This window comes from Miniopterus schreibersii, assembly GCF_964146895.1.
Source record: "Miniopterus schreibersii genome assembly, chromosome: 9".
NCBI classification, from domain to species: Eukaryota; Metazoa; Chordata; class Mammalia; order Chiroptera; family Miniopteridae; genus Miniopterus; species Miniopterus schreibersii.
The window spans coordinates 13,671,756-13,685,100 of NC_138118.1; the positions used below are offsets into that span (position 1 = coordinate 13,671,756).

A 13,345-nucleotide genomic window follows, 5' to 3' on the forward strand; every position below is an offset into this window, starting at 1 on the left:
GAAGCCCAGGAGGTGAGGATGGATGCGGCGTGCATATTAAAGGGCCAGGTGAGCCTCAGAAGAAAGATTCCATTTATACCCAAGGTCAGAGAAAAATCAAGAAAGAGAATGAAGTCTACGCTTAGGCCTCTAACTCTCAAACCTCTACCAGAAGGGCTGTAAGGGATGAAAGCAGCTGACAAAGGGCCAGAGAGGAGAGTGGACGTGGGAGAGCAGGGGGCTGTGGGAGAGGCCGGTTCGTGCAGGAGGCCAGGCCTGGGCAGGAGGGGAGTCCTGATTCTGGTGGAGGTTAAGGAGGAACTGCTGATGAAGAAAGGGGTACCCAGCCAGTGTGGCTCAGTTGGTTAAGCATCGTCCAAGAGGTCACGGGTTCAATTTCCAGTTGGGGCTCATGCCCGGGCTGTGGGCTCAGTCCCCAGTAGGCAGTGTGCCGGAGGCAGCCAATCAGTGTTTCTCTTTCTCTCCATCTGCTTTCTTCTCTCTGAAATCTTTTAAAATTTTTATTAAAAAGAGAAAAGGGATTATTATTCCCCTTGATGCCCATCTTTCACTTTGTTCCATATATATGTAGTTACATATTATAGAGAGGAAGATGCAATGTAAGAAAATTTTAAACAATCAACCGATCAATAAATTAGGAAATATTTCTTAAGTGCCTACTAGGTGCTAGGCGCTATGCAACCGTTTGGTTGCAGTGAGATGAAAGACCTAGTTCCTGCCCTTAGGGAGCTGCAGCTTGGTGTAGCCGCAGCACATGTGTTAATAGATCATTTAAACACAGTGTGGTAAGAAATAAAACCTGGGCATGCAGAGGGCACCCAGAGAATTATATAAGAAGGACACCGGTCCAGATATAAAAGGCAGGCCATCGAGAAGGTCTCCTGGAGAAGGGGCAGGGGGCATTACCCGAGCTTTGAAGGGTGAGGGGGATTGGCTTTGTGAACACAGGAAGAAGGGGTGCCAGGTGGAGGACTCGGTGTGACAAGTGAGAGCACACAGTACTCCCCAGCCTGCAGTCATTCAAGGCAGCGGTGGGAGGTGGGGCTAGATGCAAACCCAGAGAGTGGCTGGGCCAGGACCAGAGGTGAGTGTCCAGGGAAGGGTTTTATCTGGCAGGCCTTGGTGATTTCCAAGGAAGAGAGTCAATAAGACCGGATTTGCAGCATAGAAAGGTCACTATTGGGGCCACATGGAGTAGGCCTCAGAGTGCAGCTCTGTAGTAATCCAGGGAGATGTAGGAGAGAGCTGATCAAAGGCCACGGCAAAGGAGAGAAAGGAAGAGACTGATTAGAGAGGAGCCTGGGAGTTAGAGCTGACAGATGGTGAACATGGCAGTGAAGGCGGTAGGGAGTAAGGGGACCTGCCCAAGCAGGACACCTGGTGGAAGGTGACACCATACACTTAGTTAGAGATTTCTAGACCAAGACTCAGTTGAGGGGGAGTGGCGGGAGAATGTGTTCTTTTCTGGACATGGTGAGTTGAGGTGCATATGGGATTTCCAGGTAGAGGTGACCAGGAGGCCAGTAGGCATGTGGCTCCTGTGCTTCTGGCAGCCTCATCTCAGTGTTACTATGCTGTTTACTCCTGGTCCCATTTGTAGACTTAGGAATTCGTTTTGGGATCTGGCAGAAGCTTAGTAAAGAAGTGAGAAGACCCACATATAGATTTTTACATTTTTCAAGTGAATTAAACATACGATCTGAAACATTTTGCTTGAGATTGCTTTGAAGACATCCAGGCATTCACCTTGCCTTAGGACATCCTCCCTGCTCTCCAGTGGGAGGCTAAGCTGTACACAGATGGTTACAGAGCAAGATTAAGGAATAAATGCAGATTTAGAACTCAGCAATGGAGAGAGACCAGGCCTTTGTTCGGGGTCTTAGCTTATTCTCTTTCTTGGCGTGTGCACCCCATTTTCAATGAGTGCACACTCAAAGCTGCGTGGTCTGGTGAAATGAACTCCAGCTCCATGAGATGATTAAAAATTTGACCTTGCCCTTTAGATATAATGTCTTGTTTGTCTGGGTGTAGGAACCAGCCTGTAAAATCAAGGCCTCCATGTAGGGTCTGGGCGCCAGATAAGCTTCGCTTGGTCCTAAGAACACTGAAAAAAAATCGTATTATTTGAATGCCATTAGGTGGGACAGACCCTCTCCAGGTTCCAGGTCCCACTCTGTTGTCCTACCTTTGCTTCCTACCTTTGTTGTCCTACATTTATGGTGAAGGTACTTGCATTAAATACCAGCAGCCTAGTACCTAGTAGGTACTCAAACAGTGCTTAGTCTATCTTCCTAATATGTGGAAACAAATAAATGAGTTAACATATTAGTGCCAAGTGCTTTGCATTCTGCAAAGAAGCTTTGTAACTTATTAGCCCCTCTTAATGGCAGGAGATGTACAAGTGGCTGGTGACAAATCTTGTAGGTGCTCTGAGTTCTATTAGTGTACTGTGGGAACTTCAGAGAACAGGCCATTTGGTTTGAGCAGAATGTGGAGAGAGAGATGCCCAACCTCTCCAAGCTTTCCCAGACCCTGCCAGCGCACGCTCCCCTGTGCTGCAAGTCTCAGAAGAACAATGAAAGTCTCCAGGCTGCATCAGGGGTGCAGGTCCTCAGACGGTGCAAGGTGTCTGACTGGCCTGCGCACAGTTTACACCAGTCCTTCAGGACGAGGGGACTCTGGGAATTCAGTCCCAAATGTCTTTAGCTACAAAACTGCAGTGCAATTTCAAGTGAAACAATGGGTCTACTCTCTTCTCTGGATCGCTTCTGGGTATCTCAGAGCTGCTAATAAAAACAGCTATATGTGGGCTCTCTTGTGGAGAAGGGACCACAGGGCCGGGCAGGTATTTCTGAGCTCTAACCTTTCAGCAGCCCCACAGAGGTGACAGGGTTTCTGTTCTTACCTCCTGGTGCCTGTCTACCCAGCCCTCATTCATTTTATCAGCTGCATTCAGTACCTAATATATTTATGCAGCCACTCTTTTGGTCTCAGGGAACTCAGCAGTTTTTCCCAGTTTATCTGGTGGCAACTTGTTTCCTCAGTAGGAGGCAGAAGGCAGGGCCAGGGTCCTAAGAAAGGAAGTAACCTAATCGCAGTGAACTGTGGTCAGGACCAAAATAGAGTTGTCCCTGATGCCCTGGGTGGCGCTTGGAGGTCCATGGCTCTCTCCGTTGGGGTGGGAGCTCTGGGATTGGTGAGCTGGGTCCCCTCAAAGGCTGCCTCAGAGTCTGGGACAAAGGTAGGGAATCCCCACTGCTTCTGCTTTTCTGTCACATCGCCCTGCTGTGTGTTCTTGTAGAGGCTTCCCACTGACCTGCAAGTTAGCAGGTGTCCTCAAAGGAGGTTTTCTGGTTTTAAGTTCAGATAAGAAGATCCAGGAAAGGCGCAGATGCTCCAGGCGCTGACCATGTGCCTGGTGTCGTACTGGACAGAAAATTTGAGCTGTTGATGGCCCCGGGGCTGGGTGGGAGAGAGAGCAAGACTCACTAAACCCAGACCTGATTTCATGAAGGAGGCGCCACAGCTCATTCTCGCCTCCTTCATTCCTTTTCCCAGGACCAGGCTCCAGCAAGACCAAATGCGCTGGACAAATACTTGAAAGTAAATTGATTGCATATGTTTAAAAAGCTGTATTTATGTTTATGACTGTCATCGAGTGAAATGGTATTTCTTTGGCATCTGGGATTTGAGATGTCCCAGTTCTCCTGCTTTCCTTTGGTTGGAAAAGTTCTAACCGACACAGGTGAGAGCACTGTGGGTTTGGAGTGTTGAGAAAGTTCCAGGAAAGAGCTCGAGGAATATCATCACATGACCAGCCAGAGAACAGTGACTTCTAAAAATGCCAAACCACATTTCCCCAGCGCACGTTGTTTGGAAAGAATGGCATTCTTATTCCAGAATTTCTATTTTCAAATTTTAAAAATCTTTAGTCCTGGAGACAGTTTTACTACCTAAGGAATTTTGCAAGTAGTCTTGTCCACATTCCAGATGGTAGCCAGGCCTGGGTATTTTTGGGGTCAAGATAGTAATACACCTAGAGACTCTGCAAATTCAGGCTGCCAAGAATTTATCTGTAACGTACAATTTATTGACCTGTGTTTTTAGCATTTACATCTCATATTCCCACTTGCAGGCTTGTTGAAAGCAAGCAACCGTCTTATACACATTTGGGGTTCCCTTGGGGCCTGATAATAGGGTGGTTTGATTTCTTTTTCTCTCGCTCCACCTTAAACTTGGTTTTCTGAGCTTAAAATGAGGAGTGCTGGAATGGTCTGACAGTAGAAGGCATCACACCTACTGAAACACTTGAAAATCCGCGGGAAGTGGGAAGCAGCTTGCCGCAGAGTCTGTACCAAGTGATGGATGTGTGCTGATGTTCAGTCTTTTATTTAATGGTCGTTTCTCAACAATGGATTGTGACGAGAGAGCATCTACTGAGCCTCGGTCTTGACCACAGACTTGCGAGGGACGTAGGAACTGCTGTTACTTCCTTTCCAAAATGAAAATGCCATTAAACTTGGCTGGCTTCCTGTTGTCTTTGGCCAGAAGGTTCTAAGGTTTCACAAAGGTGAAAAAAAATAAAGATGATAACATCAAAGTGAAATTCAAGGACGTAAAGAGATTTCGATTTAGAGGCGTAAAGTGTTGCCCCTTGGTAACTGATTGACTGCTTTATGTCCCCCTCTCCCCCACTCCTTCTGTCTCCTGTGAAGAAAATCTTAAATTTCAGGTTTTTACCATGTCTCCTTCCACCTCGTTACTCTGAGCCACATAGCTGGGCTGTCTGGCAAGTTGGGTGTGTTTGCAGGAGATGGGAAAACCCAGCTTTGGTAGCACCTGATGGAGACTCTTTCTCTTTTAATTACTTTCCACGTTGCTTGACAGCTCACTGCTGTTCACGCACATCTGACATTGGGACAGATGTGCGGAGAAGGTCAGAGTCTGCAGGAAGTGAGGGTGGCAAAGCCCAGTGTCAGGTTCATCTCATGTCAGGGCTGTTGGTCACAGGCTCCCCGAAACTCTAGGGGCAGCCTCACCCCACTGCTGGCTCATAACCACTGGGTCTCTCAACTCCTCCCACCCGCATTTGGTGTATATTTTACATGAACTTTGGCCATCTGGTACTTTACCCATTAATATTTTTTTGAAACCTAAATTTTGAACTTATGTTCCTCACATTAAATGTTATTTTGGGCTCCTGTTTGGGCCCTGCTACACCCTGCCCAGATAGTTCTGAACTATGTCATTATAACCAATAGGGAAAGCCTTGCAGCGAGACCACATGACTTCTTTCATAGCATCTCATTTGACCTTCACAAATTCTAGAATTTGTCACCTGCAAATTTGATAAGTGTGACTCTCAGCCTTCATTCAAATTACTGATAAAAATGTGAAGCTGCATAGCACCAAGGGCAGAACCCTTTGGCACGGCATTTCCTGGAGAGCTTTCCGTGCAGGTTTGACAAATAACCATTGATGAAGCTTCTTTGGGCCCAGAAGCAATGGAGCATTGAGGCCCCAGCATAGACTTTGGAGGCAGACAGACCTGGCATTGCAGCCTGGCCATTACAATGGTCAGACTACTTGGGGGCTCAGTTTCCAATGATTACAGGTAGGTGAGAGTTTCTTCCTCCACAGCCTTCCAAACGAAGCAAGTGTCAGATCTGATTCTACCATACCTACCAATATTTAATTAGGGAGCAGACACAGAAGTAGTCAAACAACCTGTTCTTGGAGCTCAGTGCAGACCCTGTCTTCTGTCCCTGCTCGTGCCAGAGAAAGGTTTTGCAGATTTGTTGAGATTATCTAAGATATCAGTGAAGGTCATGCAAAAACCTTGTGTCCTTATGTGTGTGCACTAGTGAAATGAATGGCAGAACTGAGCACAGAGTGGATACATAAACATGTTTGTTAAATCTAAACTCCCTGAGGGTGTACATGTGGGGCATGTGGCAGGCAGAGTCCCCACGTCAGCTTTTTCTGGCTCCAGGGGGTAGTACAAATATTATCATTTTCTGAGTGTGCTGGGAAGTGAGAACATTTGGAAAGCAATGATTTAGTGACTGTCTTAGTTTCAGTTTAGACTAAGGTGGCTTAAACAACACAAACATTTACTTCTCATAGTCCTGAAGACTGGAAGTTGGAGATCAGGGTGCCAGCATGGTTGGGTTATTGTTTGGCTCCCTTTTGCCTGTTTACAGATGACCATCTTCTCATTGTATCCTCACTTGGGAGAGAAAAGGTGGGGGGGGGGGAGAAGGAGAGAGATATGAAGTCTCTCTCTCTTCTTATAAGAACACTAATCCCATTCAGGAGGGCTCCACCCTCATGACCTAAGTACCTTCCAAAGGCCATACCTAATACTATCATATTAGAGGTTAGGATTTCAACATATGAATCTGGGGGGCACACAAACATTTATTCTACAACAGTGACTCTGACAAGTTTGTTTGAAAGAAGATTTATGTGAAGCAGGTACAACAATATTTTGGTTGCAGGTTTCAGCTCACCTTCTAGTAGAATCAGAGGACAGTCTTCTGAAATATGAAACACACATTTAATGGGGGCTCTAGGCCAAGAATGGAGCCACAGAGGGCCCTGGACTTGCCAGATTCTTGTGCCCATAAGGCAGAGATGCCTGGACAGTATTTCTAACCAATCATCTGTATTTGACTTAATGTCTCATTGAAAAATTATTTCCAACATCTCTCATGCTCTTTAATAAAACCAGCAGTGCCCATTGAGATAGTGAGGTTGAAATACTCAAGGTGAACTCTGATGCAGGTCTTTTAAAAGCCAACTCACCAGCCCCAGGGGATGCATTTTTCACGACAGCAGTTCAGATGCTGACTGAGCATTCTTGGGTGTAGATTAAAACTAACTTACTTACATTATACCACACTGTTGAAGCTGAAGTATTATAAAGTAAATTATAGACATAATCAAACTCTGGATCCTTAGCTGTGTGACATTGGGCATGTTACCTATCCTCTCTGATGTTCAGGCCCCTTATTATTAAAAAGGTAAAGCAGTACATGACAGGACTATTGTGACAATAACGTGACATAATAGACACAGCTTGGCACATAGTAAATGCTCAATAAATGGAGGCATTATGGAAAATTATTGCCTGCTCTTCGTATACCTAAAACATGTTAGTTATGCTTCTTGCCACTCTAGGTTGGATTAAAGCTCTTCAGTTTTCTTGTTTTACAAATAGTCATGTCTGTTTGTAACATGGAGCTTCAGTGGGCCTACCAGTTCTATAAGCAAGTGGGAAAGGAGGGCAGGTGTCTGGTCCCATGAAATCAATCTTGGTCTTCCCTCTATATAAGACCTCTTTAAAAATATTTAACAATGTATGTAGAAATTCCTTCATTTTCAGAAGGTCCAGAATTTGCCTGGAGTTTAGATTTAACAAACATGTTTATACATCCAATCTGTGCTCAGTTCAGCCATTCATTTTGCCAGTGCACACATGTAAACATACATTGTTTTTTAGGACCCCCATTGATATCTTAGATAATGTGTTTTTCTTGCCAGGTGGTGGCGATGGTTGCTGGTTTTCTCAGGTTTACCACCCAGGATTCTAGATTTGGCTTACTGGGAAGCAAGTAGGAGACTCTTGGCTTTAACTCAAGGCAGTGACTACCCATTAGTGAGTAATTATTGCCTGGAGCCTACATGATAATTATGTCAAGCATTGCAGGATGGGGCACCTGCTAATGTTTGCCTGTGGCAAAGTCATAAAGCTGAGTCCATCAGAGATCAGAGGGGTGGGTCCAGTGCCCACGGCATTGATGTACCTGGATATGCTCACCTGTATCCAACAGGGGATATTATGAAAACAGCCCATCTTAGTCGTCCTCGGTTCCAGGCCCTGGTTTCCTGGTGAGATAGCCTTGAACTAGATAGGGATTGTCCTGCGTCGTTTTCACTGTGTGTGTCCAGCTATCCAATCAGAATCCTTTGCCCCGAGGCACCCTGGTTGGCAGAGCATGCCCAACTCCTCCAGTCATGAAATTCATTGGCACAGGGGGACTTTTCTAGAACCTCCCACACCGCACAGGAAGGTCCCTGACCACCAGCTCTATGTGTTTCAGATTGAGTCTGGGGTCAGTTTTCTCTGGCCCTCTTCTGCATTTCATTTTGTGAACCTGTCAGGAAGCTCTGCCCCTGAGCTGATGGCTATAACCCTTCGCCTTTTCTGATGGGTCTGGGGAGGTCTGGGGGGAACGTGGAGATCCTTGCAGTGGTGTTATGAGTCTCCCGGGGCAAAACACCATTAGTAGTAATGTGGAAAATAGCTCGAGGGCGGCTGAGAGGGCCTCCCCCATGTCCCCACACTTCCTTTAATCTGTCTCCTCAGTCATTCCAGGAAACACTGACCTCAGGGCAAGCGGGTCACGGGCCTCAGCTGGGGCTGGCAGAAACAGACCTCGGGATGCAGACTCAGCTCCCAGATCATCAGGGTGTGGATGTGGGAGCCAGAGATAGGTGTTCAGAGCAGCAGGGTTTCTGCTCGCTAGGGACACCCAGAGAGGCTGGCTTCTCCAGGGACCAGAATTAGGAAGAAACTTGTTTTCTTTTTCTTCTTCTTCTTCTTCTTTTTTAATGTTTTTATTGATTTCAGAGAGGGGAAGGGAGAGGAAGAGAGAGAGATAGAAACATCAATGAGTCATTGATCGGCTGCCTCTTGCACGCCCCCTGCTGGGAATCAAGCCCACAACCTGGGCATGTCATCTCCTGGTTCATAAGTTGGTGTTCAACGACTGAGCCACACCGGCCCATCAAAAACCTCATTTTCATGGCATGGTGCCCCATAGCACCCCAGAACCCCGAGCCACACATTCCATCCAAGGCTGATAAGCCAATCCCCTGGCTCCTGGCAGGACCACACCTCAGGGGGCTTGTTGTGGGCAGTGCTGGACCCAAGGCAAGATTTCTTTCTTTTTAGTCTCTTTCATCTTAACACAACTTCCTCTCCAGCTAGTATCCACACCATTCAGCTGGTGTTGGGGAAGGGGCTCAGGCATCTAATTGATTTTGTACAGAAGGGTGTTACTCCTGATATTATTCTCCAAGGAAATGAAAACCCAGGTTTCTTTGATTCAGTTTTGGGGCTAAAAGGGGTGAGTCTCCAGACTGAGGAAATGCAATTGGAGTGTCCATGCTGACCTGAGCTCCAACAGGGGTGGGGGATGCAGGGGTAAGTGGGGAGTAGGGAATTTGCAGGTAATCAGATCACCCCTTCAGCTGGAAACCTCATATCTGGAAAAGAACTTCCTCTTCTCACTTTCCAGAGCCTGCCTGCTATGAGGTGTGCTGCAGGAAATTGGGGGCTGGTAAAGGAGCAGGCCACCCCCATTCCCATCCCCAGGGCTGTCTAGAGCTCCGGCCCCTGGCCCCCCAGTGCCTCATCTCCTGCAGAAGAGGTACTTCTAGCTACTCTTTATGGACCAGGATATCTGAAGGAGGGGGAAGACTAATAAAGAGCCTCAGACAGGTAACCCCCTTTGTGGCTTCTTGTTTAGAGCAAGTGTTTGCTGAGAACTCAATCAGCCCTCCTAGCTTGTTATTTTTCAGTGTCGTAAACAAAGGTCTAGGAGTCAGATCTCCAGCACCGAGGTTCTGGGTAACTTTGCCAGCTGTGATCTGGATGCGATCTCTGAATGGCTTTTCCAGCCCCAATTAAGCTTTCCTGCTCGTCAGGCTCTCACCGGGAGCTTTCCTGTCAAAGGGAGGGAGGCGGGGCAAGCACTTAGCCTTAGCACACTGTCAACTCCGCCTATGTCGCAGTTGCATGCGGGGCATTGATTTTACATGTCCCTCCTTAGAACCTGCTAATAGGATTCTTTCCCTCTCCTTCCCTCCAACCTTTTCAACCTGGCCCGACTCCTGGTCAGACCTTGATTACATGTCTCATTGATTCCATCCAGCTATTTATTAATACACTAATTAGTATGTTCATTTAAAAGAGAGTGACACCGCTTTTTAAAAATAAACGTACAGAGGTGCAGGTTAATGGAGATTTCTGTTTGTTTAACATCAGTGTCTGGTGTGAAGAGGATTCGTTTTGGATGCTAAAAGGACACAAGGTTTTTCCGGGGCTCAAATCACTTTCACTGACAGTCACCCTTTGAAAGGTGACACCTGGAATCACATTGCATTTTCCTTCATGATATTCGGGCAGAGAAACTAGAGGGTGACCGAGAGGGTGCAGGACTAGCTGCACGGTCGTTTGAGGACAACTCTGATTGTGGGTGAGGAAGGCTGGCTGTTAGGGCAGCAACAGTGAGGCACACTCACTTCTCTGTCTGTAGGCTGTCTGGAATTTTTATATTAAAGGTCTGTAAGTGAATTAACATTGTTATTCTATCATAGGCTCGTTCTGTTTGTTCTAGAGCTGCTCACAAGTGGGATTTTAACCAGGGTAGGTAGGCGAACTCTGCAACAAACCACCCCCAACTGTCAGTGGGTTCACACATCAAAGTCCAATAATGATTTGCTCTGTGCCGTCATTCAGGAGCCCAGGTTCCTTCCATCTTGTGGCTTCATCATCTCTTGGGCTTCTCAGTTCTCCACTGGGACTTCTGCATCTGGTTAGGAGAGGAGGAAAGAGAAAATGTGTGAAGGAAGTGACAGAGCTGGTTTGGGGACCTTGATACACCCAGGCTCACTGTCTCCAAGCCCAGCGGTACTGGGGCTGGACGCTGAGGGCCTCTCTCTATATACAGGAGCCAAGTGCAGCTGCAAACCAGCCCAAGGCCAAGGCAGAGCTGAGCAGGCCTGCAGGACACTGCCAGTGGAGGAGGGAGCAGTGTAATGATACATACTTTAGATCAAGGGAAACATTTCCTAAGAGGTATTTTCTAAACTGGGTGGACAACAAAGAGGTCCCAGGTGATTCTCATGTGCAGCCAAGTTCAGAGCCATTTCCGGTGGTTGAACTAAGCAGTTCAGCACTGCCAGAGACACCCCAAAGGGAGTGAGTCATTAATAAATAGTTTGTGAATGGGGAGACTAGGTTCCCTGGGATTCCAGTGTTCTTAGGTGTGGTGATGTTTGGTTGCATTTTACTCATGCAAACTAGGAAAAAAACAGATTAGTGTTTGTGTCCCATTGCTAGCTTTGGAAAAAATAGGTTGGGTATTTATTGGAAAGCACAATAGAATATTTGGTCGTGGTGTTTTGGGGATGGGTGGTGGGGACAGAACCTAGACTGCGTGGTGTCCACTCAGCTGCAGACTCTCACTATTGTCAGTGTTGTCTGTTTCTAGGTCTGCACCCTTCTCCTGGACTATCCCCCCCAAGCAAAACCCCCAAAGATATGATGGGACATTAAAAAAAAAAGAACCTCACATACACTTGAAGTTGCACTGGGCTCATTAGCTTATAAAAACCCTTCCTCAGCCATCTGGAAGTCAGAATTAAAGTCTATACCGAATTAATTTTGCATTTGGATTTAATTTGATTAAATACGAGGGCTAGGAGTCTAGAACTCCACTTTCTGCTACTACAACTAAGTGCTGTTCAACCCGGGCTCTCCAAGCCCCTTGCGAACCCCACCGGATTTGGGACGTGGCATTCCTAGAAACTCTCTGAGCCTGTCCAAAGCCAGGCTTTGTCTCTCTTCATGCTCTCCCATCTGCGGCCCTGGAGTGCAGCCACCAATTCAAAGGGCTCTGTTTGGCTGGTGTTTTCTTCGGTTTCATGTTTTGTTCAACTGCATCAGATGTGCTCGTGCTCAGACTACCCGGGGCCCTGTGTGCGTCAGTGACGGCTTTCTGTCCTAATTTGGTCATGGCGATCTTGGGATCTGTAGTTGTGGCTACAAAGAGAGGTACTCTCCAGTTTCTCGTTGTCCCCAGGGTTCTTTGCAAGCTGGTGCATGAGGCTGAAACAGAGCAGCCCAAAGAAAAGAAATTGAGGCTACCAACAAACTCTCCTGTTACCTCCAGAGCTGATTTGACTCTCCTAGTGGGTGTCTGTGGGGTCCCAGTGGCTCTCTTCTCTGTCACTCTGGAATCCTCGCCCTTTGGTTCTCCTGCATGGTAGACAGATGAGCCAGGATGTCTTCCCAGGAGAGCTCTGGCCCTTGCCAGGCGACCCCAGGAGGAGCCCTATCATAGCTCCCAGCCTCTCCTCTGACCCCTGCCAGCCCTGCATCTTCGCCTGTGCCTGCATGCAATCAGGAGGACCCTCGCAAAGGGACTGAAAGACCTGTGTTGGTATGAAGGGGACATTTGTTAAGTGCCATTCAAAGACCTAGAAACTTAAGCAGAAGTATAGATGTGGGAAGGCTGAAGGAAACAACATGCCCTAGGCCTAAAGGTAAAGGCTCTGGGATTCGATTTAGGTTCAGTTCACCTCCTACCACTTCCCAAGTTGGACAAGTTCCTTAAACCTTCCTGAGGAAACAGCTTCATCTCGGAAGTGGAACGATGATTCCTTCTTACAGGGCTAAATGAGACGATATATAAAGTGCTCAGCACCAGGACCTGGCCCAGAGCAAGCAGTGGTGAAGAACCTGGCCTAGTATGTCTTCTCTTTGGGAAGGATTTTAGCTTTAAATTATCTCTGTGAACTGGAATCAGGGAAAACTCCACCATGGAGCTAGCCTGCTGTAACTCAGTTTACTGTTTCCAGAGAGGAAGCATTTGAGAAATAAATGTATTTTCAGGCTACTTATAACAAATTGGCATACGTTGGGGCTCCCTTTCCTTGGATGGTGAAACCAGATGGGCCAGTTTGGCATTTGACTTGCATATTTTTATTTTGAGAATCTCACGTGTAGAACCTGGGGTTCCCAAGCCCTGCTTCTCCTAGGATTCCACTGAGGAGGTTTTGAAAGATGACAGATTTCCTCGCCTCATCCCAGGCTGATTGACTCAGAATCTCCAAGAGTGTTGGGAGTGGGGCTGGAGACGGAGAACTCTCTGGAGTGGCTTTCAAGGTGGACCTGATGGTCGGCCAGGTGAGGAAGCCCAGAATAGGATAAGCATTATTGGAGTTCAGGGCACTAGTGGGGACTGTGTTCCAGTAGCCCCCCTAATGGTGTTTCCCTTCCCATCAGTTCTGTGTATCTTTAAAAATAACTCAGCATTTTATACAAGGTGAACTGTAATTTAAAAATTTTAAAAACCCCTCAGTATTCAAGAGGTTATCGGCGATTACCCTCTTCTGTTCCTGAATCTAAGGGAGTGTCTGGTCCTGAATGAATGGTGGCCCTTTTGGACCACGATGATACTACATCCTGGAGATATTCTTACAGATGGATTCTGCCGGAATTCTGCTGTCATTGGGACATTTAAGTATGACCTATGGGTTGGATTTCTTTCTC

The 13,345-nt window shown here is 47.0% G+C and overlaps 1 protein-coding gene across 1 annotated transcript in view; it reads left to right on the forward strand.

Annotated features, from left to right (window-relative positions):
* PLXNA4 (plexin A4) overlaps window positions 1-13,345 on the forward strand; it is a 404,508-nt gene that overhangs the window by 11,627 nt on the left and 379,536 nt on the right. The window lies entirely within an intron of this gene.